Source organism: Chrysochloris asiatica, unplaced genomic scaffold (assembly GCF_000296735.1).
Source record: "Chrysochloris asiatica unplaced genomic scaffold, ChrAsi1.0 scaffold00166, whole genome shotgun sequence".
Lineage (NCBI taxonomy): Eukaryota > Metazoa > Chordata > Mammalia > Afrosoricida > Chrysochloridae > Chrysochloris > Chrysochloris asiatica.
This window is the reverse complement of record NW_006408684.1, coordinates 2,980,395-2,992,848: the sequence shown is the minus strand read 5'-3', so window position 1 is coordinate 2,992,848 and position 12,454 is coordinate 2,980,395.

Here is a 12,454-nt window from a genome sequence, read left to right as displayed (position 1 = left end):
TAGTCCTCAAGCTGACATCTTTGGTCTTCAACACTTTAAAAAGGTCTTATGCAGCAGATTTGCCTAATGCAATATGTCATGTGAGTTCTTGACTGCTGCTTCCATGAGTATTGATAGTTGATTTAAGAAGAATGAAGTCCTTGATAACTTCAGTATTTACAGGATCAGAAAGCCTCATCTTTCTCCCACGGAGCAGCTGGTAGTTTGGAACTGTTGACTTCGAGGTTAGCAGCCCAATTCATAACCACTATGCTACCAGAGCTCCTACAAAACAAAACAAAACAAAACAAAACAAAACAAAACAAAACAAAACAAAAATTCTTGGACAGAGATGCTAAAACAACTAGAAGAAATGATAAAGCAAAAATGAACAGAAAATTTCAAAGGGTGGCTCAAGAAGACAAAGTAAAATATTCTAGTCAAATGTCAAAAGACTTGAAGTTAGAAAACCAAAAGGGAAGAATATAGTTAACGTTTCTTAAGCTAAAAGGACTGAAGGAAAAATTCAAGCCTTAATATGTAGAATTGTTCTTGAGATAGTCTTTAAATTCAGGTGAGAAATGTATTCAAAGTCTTATTTCATTTTCATGGACTAGTTATTTTCCTCAGGTTCAGCCTGAACTTGCATATGTGCATTTGATGGTGTGTTCTACAGTCAGCCCCTAGTCTTTGTTTGTCTGTTGATATGAGCTTCTCCATTGTCTCTTCCCATAGACACAGTAAACTTGATTCCTTAGTATTTAATCTGGTGAGGTCCACTTGTATAGTCACAAATTATGCTGTTGAAAGAAAAGTATTTGCAATGAGTAAGTCATTGGTTCTGCAAAATTCCATCATGTGATCTGCAGCATCATTTCTATCACCTAGGTCATATTTTCCAACTACTGATTTTTTTCTTTTTGTTTCTAACTTTCACATTTCAATTACCATTAATTATCAATGCATCTTGATTGTATATTGGGTTTTTAAGACAAGAGAAGTTGGTAGACTTATTCAATTTTTTCTTAATTGATTTTAGTGGTTGTTTTAATAAACTTGAATGATAGTGGTATTAACTGGTTTTCCTTGTGTGTGTTTTTTTGAGATGTTGAGTTCGTTCCAATGCATAGTGACCCTGTATTGGGTTTCCAAGGAGTAACTTGGTAGATTTAAACCATCACCTTGCCAATTTAACTGACCTTGCAGTCCAGTGCCACCCCAGGAGTCCTGGTCTTGTAGGCGTAAGGATATTATCCTATTGTAGACAGCATTGTACTTTAAGGTAGATCTTGAGATGCTCTTCTTTTTAAAGTTTTTATTGTGACTTGAGTGATAGTTTACATGGGAGAATATCAGTTTTACACTCATCCTATCATATTTCATTTCATTGCAATGATTAAAATCCCGTCCATGCATGAGATGTTCTTTTCGATGATGAATGCAACATCATTCCTTTTCAATTTGTCATTCTGGCATAGTAAACCATATGCATATCCAATTCAAAATGGTCTATACTTGTCCATTTCAGTTCTCTAGTGCCTAGAGTATAGATCTTTATGCATACCATTTCATTTTGGAAAACTTCCAATTTTTTTTAGATTTATTCTTAGGACAGTCCATGTTCCAAATGATTATTTATGAATATTTGTAGCTGTTTTTTCTCCTTTTAAGTTGTACTTCACCGACAAATGAAGAGCCTAGAAGCTTTTCCCCATCCACATCATTTAGGTCAACTCTACTTTGAGGAGGCATCTCTTCCCCAGTCTTATTTTGAGTGAGTTGATTTTGATGGTATAGGAGGCAATGGACCATTACTATTCATAAGGTTCAGAAGTGGCCTGCCTCTTTTTCTTTCTAGTCTGTCTTAGTCTGGAAGCTACTCTAAAACCTGTCCACCATGATATTTAAAATATTGGTGGTGTAACCTCCAACACAATAACACCACCACAGTGTGACAAACTGACAGATGAGTGATGGATAACAATGTTAATCTCCAGGAAGTTCTGAATAAATGTTAATTGCTATAGCCCTTCACCTATCTTTCTCTCTATAGTCATTCCTCTTGGCAGCCACATATCCCCTTTAAATGTCTGCTGTCTCTTCCCCACACCGTTTAAAGTAGTTTGATCTACTCTAACAGTCTGTGCTGTGCTACTACTCTGTAGTTGGTGGTTTGAACCCACTCAGTGATACTGTGGAGAAAAACCCTGTTGATTTACTTCTGACAAGATTACAGACAAGAAAATCTGGTGGAGCAGTTGTATTCTGTAACTCAGGGGGTCTCCATGAGTCAGAATTGACTCTGTGGCAACTAATAATAATTCAACAACAACAGGCTTCCATTTGTCTCCTCCTTGTCCTTTATCCTATTTTTGTACAACAAAGGAGTAAGTAGCTCTATGAATGAGCAAGGAATCCTCTCTGAATGGAAGGAAAGAAGAAATTGACAAGACTTGAGTTATGGTGTTGGAGGAGAATATTGAAAGTGCCATGGGCTGCCGAAAGAACCAATAGATCCATTTTGGAAGAAGTGCAGCCAGAATGCTCCTTAGAGGCCAAGATGGCCAAATTTCACCTCTCATACTTCGGGCATATTGTCAAGAGGGACCAGTTGCTGGAGAAGGATATGTTTGGTAGGGTGGAGGGTCAGAGAAAAAGAGGAAGACCCCCAGCAAGATGGATTGGCTAAGTGGCACCATCGACGGACTCAAGCGTGGCAACAATAGTGAGGTTGGCCCAGGATCGGGCAGTGTTTTGTTCTGTTGTGCATAAGGTCACTATGAGTCGGTATCAACTCAGTGGCACCTAACAACAACAAAAATAAGTCCTGGTGTGGTGCGGAATCCTGTGTGACTCTGTGGGTTAATGCAATGGACTGCAAAATTGGATAGAACTGCAAGGTCGGTGGTTCAAGCTCACTAGCTGCTTTGTGGAAGCCCTATACAGGGCCACTATGAGTTGGAACGGACTCAACAGTACTTAACAACAACCACAACATAAGTTCATGCTCCCCTCCACCCCCCGCCACTTGGATAATCTTACATGATATTGACCCAAACTCCTAATAGAAAAGGTCCCTGGGTGACACAAATGGTTTGTGCTGGACAACTAACTGAAAACTTGGTGATTTGAACCCACCCAGTGGTGTTGCAGAAGAAAGGCCTGGGGATCTGTTTTAAAAGGTCAGAGCCAAGAAAGCCTGTGGAGTACAATTCTCCTCTGTAATACAGGAGTCTTCATGACTCACAATGGACTGGATGGCACTAAGCTTTTTCCTTTTTGGTTTTCCTAATAGGTATGCTTTCCTTTGGTTACAAACAAGTGGTGCTGTCTTGGCCTTTTGAGAAACTTGGTAAATATACTGTCTGTTTGAACTGTCCAGTTTGTGTCTTATTTATTTATTTATTTTAACTTAGCTTCACTTGAAGATACTGTTCATTATTACCAAATAGTATCACGTAAGAACGCTTTTCAAAGATTTCTACTCAAATTTAGCTCTAGGCAAATACTGCTGCTTCAATTTTTTTTGTTGTTGTTGTTGGGGGGGTGGGGACTTGAGACAAATTAATAAGTTTTCCTTTTGTTACAAAATGAAAATGATGCCACTGGATGCATTTCCCTTTTTGCTCCAGCTGTCAGGAAACGCACTTGCTTCAAGCCTTGGGAACATCTGGTCCTTGTCCCCTTCTTGGTTCCTGGGTCCACATTCTGGAGGCACAGTTGTCTTGTTGTGATCCAGTAAAGTATTAAAGCAGAATTATCTGTGGTCACCCAAGAGATCCCCCTTCATTTCTCACAGCATGTTATTTGCTTTAAGTTCCCACTTTAACATTTTAATCTCCAACATAGAAACCTACCCAAGGTTGTTCGAACTTTTATCAGACTCAACATAACTGGACAATCCTTTGTAAACACGAAACTGGCTTAGTATGTTTAGGCTTTACAATGCAGTATTTTTTTAAAAAAAGGTGGTAGGATCCAGGGCTTAGACATTGAAATCCTATGCAAATAACGATGGTGACTGTGTGAATCAGAAAAATGCACTTTGAGTCGGGCTGGCCACTCCTTTCAGTATCACCTTTTATTTTAAAATAGGCAAACAGAAAAGGAATTATATCTATTTGCTTTTTCTGTTGAATATTTTAATGGTTTGTTCTGTCTGAGAAAACCTGATGTTTAGCTAAAGTTGACATAAACCACAAGTGGACGTGTTAAAACAAGCCATAGAAAGTTACTTTTGATGTGTTTTATTGAGATATCCATGGTACTTTCCAATTATTTTATGCCACGAAAGGTAGTTCTTCACAAAAAATGATTTCTTTTGAAAACCGCAAGTATAACTTGTCAAGCTTTAAGTATCATTTAAATCTATTAGAGGGAAAAGTTCTAAGGTAGCCTGCCCTGCTCCCGGCAGAATGAAGAAACAGTGTGAGGATTGGATGCAATTGAGTTAAGTTTGTAGCTGTCTTTCTGTCCTGGTCTTTGTGGGCTCCCAGGAAGAAAACATGTCAACTCCCACTCAGAATGTGTGGGCTTCCTTAGGCACCCTAGACAGTCTTGCTCCCTAAAAGTTCCAAGGCAACTGGATTATGGGCAGGGCATAGTGGTTCCACCTCCTGCAATCAGGGAAGTAAGTTTCCTCCAGTATTCTCCAGTGGGGAGACTGGCAGGGTCTTGCTCACACTCTGGAATTGACCAGATCTGGGTCTGAGTACTGATTCTGCCACTCCTGGGAACTTCAGTCACTGAAAACCAGGTACAGTGCCATTCATGCATCTGTGCCATTCATGGTAGCCCTTTGTGTACCAGAGCAGAACGTGCTCCAGAGGGATTTCAATGGCTGATTGTTTAGAAGACTGCCATGCCTTTCTTCTGAGGTGCCTCTGGTGCATTTGGTTAGCCTGAATGTTGTTGTTGTTGTTAAGTGCCATCGAGTCGATTCCGACCCATAGCAACCCTGTACAGGGTTTCCGAGGAGCAGCTGGTGAGCTTGAACTACTGACCTTGCAGTTCAAATGGCTTTGCAGTCTGGCGCATTAACCCACAGCACCACTCCAGGACTCTAATTGGCATTTTTGTCACCCAAATGGGGAGCTCTCCTACTAGGGTTATGGGAGGCCTAAATGTTCCACGTTTACAGTAGAGTCTGATTCTTGGGGGTTCCCATTAAGGTAAATGTGCCTCTTCTTCCCCAGACCTCCACTCAGAGTGCTGCTGGAAAGTACCCTGCTTTAGGAACTGAGGGGCAGGATCATTTCTTGGCCAAGATGGAGGTGCCTTCTCAGCAGCTGCCTTTGCCCCCAGGGCCGCTGCACACAGAGTGTTGGCCCACACCTGGCACGCCGCTTGCTAGTGGGGGCAAGGGTGCCGGTGCTCTACAGAGGACTGTACGCATGTGAAAAGGGGGCTTTTCTAGGCACCCTGTCTTTCTAAAGGTGACCTTAAGAAAAATCTGAAGACAATGGGGAAAGGAGGTGTTTTCAGATTAGAGGGAAACCACATGAAAGACTCTTAGAAGAAGAGCATCGTTTTAACTTGACTGGGAGTGGGTGGGAGGTGGGGGCTTCTAAGGGTCCCTGCTCCTCCAGCTGGGGAGCTGAAAGATGGCACCCAGCCAGCTGAGGCAGACACCAGGAAGGGTTCACATGAGGCAGCCTGGTTTAGGGGACCCCTGAGAAGCAAAGTCCAGCCTGTATACTTGCTCCTTGGAATTTGGGGACAATCATCGTCCTCATTATCATATAGACTCCGACTATAAGGATCTTAGAGGCCTTTGTCTTAGAAATGCACATTTGGGAAATTGAGGCAAGCCCTGAAAGCTAATCATTTTGCCTGAAGCTATACAGCAAAGTTGTAAGGAGAGGGGAGGGCACAGAGGAGCTTTCCTCTAGCAAGCTAATCCTGGAATTTTCTTTCACAACTTCCTTAATTTTACCATTCATTGTTCTTTAAAGAAGAGGAGAAAGACAAAGAAAAATGATCTTTTTAAGGCAAATGTGTGTGTTACTAAAACAGGAAAGCACATACTTGGTTAAGTGGACAGCTTGATGCATTTTCACCAAGTGAACCCACCAATAAAACCAGCACCCAGATTAAAAAAAACAAAACAAAAAACCCCACAGAACTAGAATCTTGTCCTTTGCTAGTGATCACCTGGCAAGACCTATTTCAACTTGTAGTAGGGCTGAAATTTACATTTTAACTCAGACTGTGTAAACATTTTAAACATAGTTGCTTTATTTTCTATATCTGATCCAAATGTTAAGCAGAACCTTCATCACACAGTGGGAAGATAAAAGCAAACACCAGATCAAGGTATGTCTGTTTCTTCCTGTTAAAACATTGGCTTTGGGTTTAAAACAGTCGCCTTTGTGTAAATCGACTGGTTTTGAGTGGGGGATGCTTCATGTTTCAGGGTTTCTGCTTTCCCCCCCTTCTCTGGGAGCGAAGATTTTTTGCCCCATGATGATGAAAAGAAGCCCTATCATAGGGATGGCCCTCTGGGTCATTGCTGGTGTCTAGGACACAGTCAGAGTCCCTGGGTGGTACAAACAGTGTTTGTGCCTTCTGTTGGTAACTGAAAAGTTTGAGGTTCAAGTCCACCTAGAGGTTCCTCAGAAGAAAAGACTGGCTATCTACTTCTGAAAAACCAGCTACTGAAAACTTTATGGGATACAGTTGTACTCTGACACACAAGGGGGGTCACCATGAGTTGGAGCTGACTTAATGGCATTGGGGCTTAATGGCATTTGGACTTGAGTGCTCTGTACTCCATTGTTTGAGTCCCCAGCGGGTGGAACTCGGGCCCAGTCTCCTCTGACTCCATGCTGGTTTCCTCCTGCAGTACAGGGAATTACTTAACATGGCTTTTCTAGCCATAGACTGTGTAATTTCTACCAACAACTGAGTGGGACCTTCCAGAGAGACTGTATTGTCTCCCTTGCTGATGGGGAAGCTGGGGAAGATGCTGATAGGATTACATGATTCAATTGTGAGCAATTGTTAACAGACCTAATAGTGATTGTAAAAACTTGTACCTCTATGTGGGGATTGTACAGTCTTGCCATCTCAGTAGCAGAAGTGGAGATGTCACTACCATCAAGGAAGAAGAACCCAGTGTGGAGTGTGTCCTTTGGACCCCTAGATTTCTGTGCATTGAAACTCCATGATGGAGAGACAGAAAGCTGTGACCCCAAAGAAGAAGCATAGGAGTAGCTGCAACAGAACCAAGAGCTAGAGAATGAAGACAAAGTGGTGGGCTTTCCTGCAGGAGGCGCACCTAATGGGGGAAACTAGGTTTTCTGATCCACGGAGATATAGGTGAGTGCCTTGAGGCTCAATCTTACGGCAGAGTGTCATGCCCTTTGGACATTTGTCAGCAACCCTAAAATAACTTTGTCCCATTGACAGAGTAGGGCAGCAGCCAAGGGGTTGAGAGGAAAGGACCAGCCAGAGACCTGCCTATGGGCACGGCAGAGAAGAGACCGTCCTGACCAAAGAACCATATCCTGAGCATTTCTGATGCCAAATTGTAACCTGTTAATTTTCTTAGGGACTTCTGGTATAGCGTTGCAGGATCAGCACTGGGCTGGGAACCACAAGGTCGGCAGTTCAAACTCACCAGTTGCTCCAGGGAGTCAGAACTGACTCGACAGCACTTGACAATAACTTTCCTAATAAAGCCTGTAATCAGATTATGATCTGTGAGTTCTGTGTGGCCATTGCAGTGAATTATGGATCCCAGCTGAGAAGTAGAGTGCTGTGGGAGGGATGGTTGGTGTGAGAATTGGTCAAGAAGGGAAGAAAGTGGAGGCAGGTCTGACTGCCATTTCACAGAACTCAACTTGGGCTAATGATGACTGACTCTCCTTCCCTATTGTGAAGCCAGAGGAGGTGAAACCCTGCCCTCACAGCCTTTTTTATACCTCTCTAGGCTGTTCTGTTAGTGTCCAGGGCTAATTCCATGCACGGCTTTAGGATACCGAGTCAGAACCAACTCCACGGTACTTAACAACAACACCTCAGAGCCCAAGGGAGCAATCGCAGCACAGATCTGAGGAGAATACACCCCTTGCCTTTGGTGTAGGGCACAGTGACTCTGAACAGTACAGACTAAAGGCATGCGGCCAGGGTGACCCCTCCAGGGCCTGTAGGTCCAGAGCGATGAAAGGCCATGAAGAGGCAGCACTGGCAGAGAAGCTGGGAGGAGCTGCGAGGGTATCAGTGGCCAGTGCCGCCTCCTGTTTGCATGTTGTAGGTATCAAACAGACTGCAAGACCATGCCATCTGCATGCCACCAGGAGCCTACCCCGGCTTTGGGGGAGACGTGGAGGATGCCCTGAAGCTGAGGTCCTGTAAGAGTGGGCTACAAGGGAGTGCTGAGTCTGGGAAGGACTGGTCTCCATAAAAAAAGAAATTACAAAAGATTTTGTTAGTTTTCCTATTTTACCATTCTCCCCTGGACTTTCATTTCTAGGGAATTTGTTACAGGGAAAGAATGAGAAGGCTAGATGAAACAAAGTGACAGAGGACAAATGGCCACATTTCCTTCTTCACTTTGCAACTCAAGGATATGGAAGACATTTTACAAATGGACTCTTAGTTTATTCATCAGACTGCCCGCGCTTGCCCGTGGGCCCAGATTTTATCTGTATGGGTTCTGGCATGCCGGTTTAAACTCTCTGTGTCTCCGTTTCCATATTAATCTAAAGAAATAAGATAAAACGAACGTGTTCAGGATCATCTGAATTGGCACTTTACAGCCTGGTGTTCCTTGTTAACTTTTGCCCATTTTTCTGTTTTATGATTTTGTTAGAGCTGAGCAATCACCTAAGCTTACACTGGACAAGGGAAGGGAATGGTTGTGATTGCTTTTTAGAAGTAGATCACCAGGCCTTTCTTCTTAGTCCCTCTTAATCTAGAAGCCCCACTGAAACCTGTTCAGCATCAAAGCAACACACAACCCTCCACTGGCAGTTGGAAGTAGTTGCACATGAGGTACAGTGGTTGGGAAAAGAACCTGGGTCTCATCATCGTTGTTGTTGTTGTTAAGTGTTGTCAAGTCAGTTCTGACCCATAGCAACCCTGTGTAGGGTTTCCAAGAAGCGACTGGTGGGTTTGAACTGTCGACCTTGAGTTTCAAACTGACCTTGCAGTCCATCACGTTGTCCTGCAATGCCACACTGGGTCTCCTCATGGAAGGGGAGAATTCTACCCCTACTACCCATCTCTTCTGAGCATCAGACCGTTATTCACAGATGCCCACTAGGCACCACACTTGGATAGCCTATGCATACGTCAAAGTCAGACCTCCTGAAATCTTTCTGTCAGTTGAGAACATTGCTGTCTGCCAAGTTAAAGACATACAGCTTGGAATCACCCCTGATTCATCCTTTCCACCTTTAGTTGGCTTCAAAACTCAAATGGATCCTACCTGAGATGCCTTCTGTGATTGGGCTTTTACACATCTCCTGCTTCCTTTGTCTTCATATGGTGTTCCTTAACTCCTTTCTGGGTTGTTGCAACAGTGCAGCCCCAAACCTTGTTACTCACCAACTTCTCCCAGCAGACAGTGGGTAGGACCATGTCTGGCATAAAAGAATTGTATCCACATTGTACGGCTGAGCATGGTGCCTGGTACAGGGTAGCACTCCCAAGTGATGGTGAATGAACAGGATTACCAGCCACTGATGGGAAAGAGAGCCTGAGGTCAAGTTCCTCCACAGGGTCTTGGAGTCTCACTGAAGCCTACTGAGGAACACTCTGATGGGAGGCATCCTTGGGTAGGGGTGATGTTGGTGCTCCAATGTGCTCCTCATTCTCCACAGTGGTGCTTCCCAAGTTTTTTACATGTCATGACACCTATGAAAATGAAAATATTTGTGTGGCCTGATCGAGTACATGCCTGGGTCACACCAGTCCTGGAGTTCAGCTGTCCAGGCCCCACCTTGCTTCCCCAGGTCAAACTTCAATCCATCCTAGCCCTCCTGAATTCGTGGTCACCAGGGAGTCCCACTTTGTGCCTTGAATCTCACATCTCATAGCATGGGGAGATGTTCTCCTAGTGGAAAAGATATGTGGAAGGAAAGACCTCACAGGTCCCTATTTGAAGGGAGGCTGGAGAAAACTGGACCAACTTTTAAAATGTCTTGATTCCAGTCCCAGTCGGTAGTAAATATCTGGGCCACTTGGGACAGAACCCTCCCTGTCTAAGGCTTGACTGTAATGGGATGGGATGGAGTCCAAGGTCTCTCAAGCCCTTCCCACTCCCACATTCTCTCAGCTCTGGAAACCTTCTCTCCTTCCTTGATCTTTGTCCTTTTTTTCCCCCCCTCTCTTTGTCCAGCTGGAGACAATCTGTCACCCTCCAGCTTCCCAGAGAGTCGAATGGCACATGCCATTCCCGTGGGTCTGAACATAATTGTTCCTGCCTTGAGCCCCCTCACATCTTCCCGCTTTCATCAGCCTCTTTGTAGATTTATCCCCTTGTTTCTTTCCTGTGATTTCGAGATGAGGTGCAGCTCAGCTGTTTGGTCCCTAAAGCCAGCTTTCAAAAATGTACCAGTTAAAGCTGTGATGATAGGATTAAGGGCGCTCTCTTTCCTTCCCACAATCATTCATTAAAATGCTTTTTTGCCTAAATTATACCATACATTTTGCCAACCTCTGCTCTCACCTGGTATCCTGGTATTTGCTGCTTAAGCTGCTTGGCCTGTGTGTTGGCAGGCAGGCTGGGATGGGTCTCCTAGTCCACGGTTCTCACTGGCTCCCTTCTGCTCTGGGCTCAGGGCCACCTCCCCCCAAATACTGCTTTTGTGTATGTCATGCTGCCTGGGCCTACTCAGGAAAGACCCAGAGGCCAGCTAGCTCATTGATGTCTAGGTGGGGGTGTGTTTTTGTGTGCCTGTGCGTGAGTATAGCTAAGTTTGGAATTCACTGATTAGAACATATGCAACTCAGGCAGGGAAGGGTGAGGCTGGGCTGGAGCGGTCAGTGGGCAGCCCCAGTTTGGAAGTCAAATAAGGAAGTAGAATCAAGTTTGAACCTGCTAGTGTGCACCTGATATATTGGCTACAGTATGTGTAGGAACAACAACAGAGTAAAGGGTCATTGTACACTGGCCAGCAGAGGGGTTGTAGAGAAGATCTGTTTTTCTTCTCGGGGCAAAGTCCCAAGTAGGGAGGAGCTGAGAACTTCAGTCTGGCTGGCCCAGAATAGAGTGGAGTTTGAGAATAAGCAACTCCTTCCTTGAAGCCATCAAAGGCCCTTGAGTCATTGAAGCACTGAGGACCCTCTTTCCCTGGGGTCTTCTCCTAGTGATGGAGTTATTGCAGATAGCTCAGTGGGGAGATGATTAGGAGGGAGGGTATGCTTACTTTGTTTGCCAAAAGCAAAGGCAATGGAGTTTTCTCTCTGTTTGGGAACCCTTTTGTAGTTGTCATGTTAATTTTCCTTCTAGTTGAGTCAGCCCTGCAGAAAGAGGAGCAGAGGGAAGGCTGGCTAGTGCTAGATGGGCTGGTTTGGAGACTCTGGGCTATAGTGTAACAGGTTCCTCCCTGGGACTCCCCACTCATGGTTCTTCCTTTTGTCTCCCCAACAGGAGACTTGCAGGCTGTGACTTCCAAGGATGACCACTGCTTGGCTACTCATGTGCTGCCAACCCCTAGTAGAGCAACGACGGTCTGAAGGCTGTGGTCCTCCTTTGGAAGATTTTTGAAGCTGTCTTCTATCTTTGAGGTCTCTGATTGGACGTCATTGTTCAGGAGCCGTGTGTGCACCAATGATGATGCTCCTGTGAACGGAGAAATAGCATCCACTCAGCTCTCAGAACTTGAGGACAAAGCCCGCACAAGTCTTCCCAGTGCACCTACTTTTCTCAATGGAAAACTTTGCATCTCAGAATCCGAGCTCTGTATTGTTGAACTCCTGATGTGGCACTGTAGGAGAAGCACTGGACTGGAAACCACAAAGTTGCGGTTCAGATCCACCAACTACTCCATGGAAACCCTAGGTAGGGTCTCGCTGTGAGTTGGAACTAACTCGACAGCAGTTAACAACAAATTCAGAGGTTGTTTGTTATCATACCAGACTCAGACCTAAAATAAGTTTTTGTTCAGTTTATAGTTTTATTCCCCTTCTCTTATTTCCTTCTTCATTTTTTATTGCTATAAAACTATATGCCAGTTGCTGTCAAATCTTATAAGACAAAGTAACCCCGTGGCATTTCCAGAGCTGTAATCATTATGAAGGATTCCTGGTGTGGTGCTATAGGGTAAGTAAGCACTGGACTGCTAACCAACAAGGTCTGCGATTTCAACTCACCAGCTGCTCTTTGGAAAGCCTAGACAGGGTAGCTGTGAGTCAGAACCGACTCAGTGGCACTTAACAACATCAGTCTTTATGGAAGAAGATTGCCAGGTCTTCCTCCTCCTGCAGACCTGAGCTGCTTAGCCTCTGGACCACTGAGGTTTCTTGT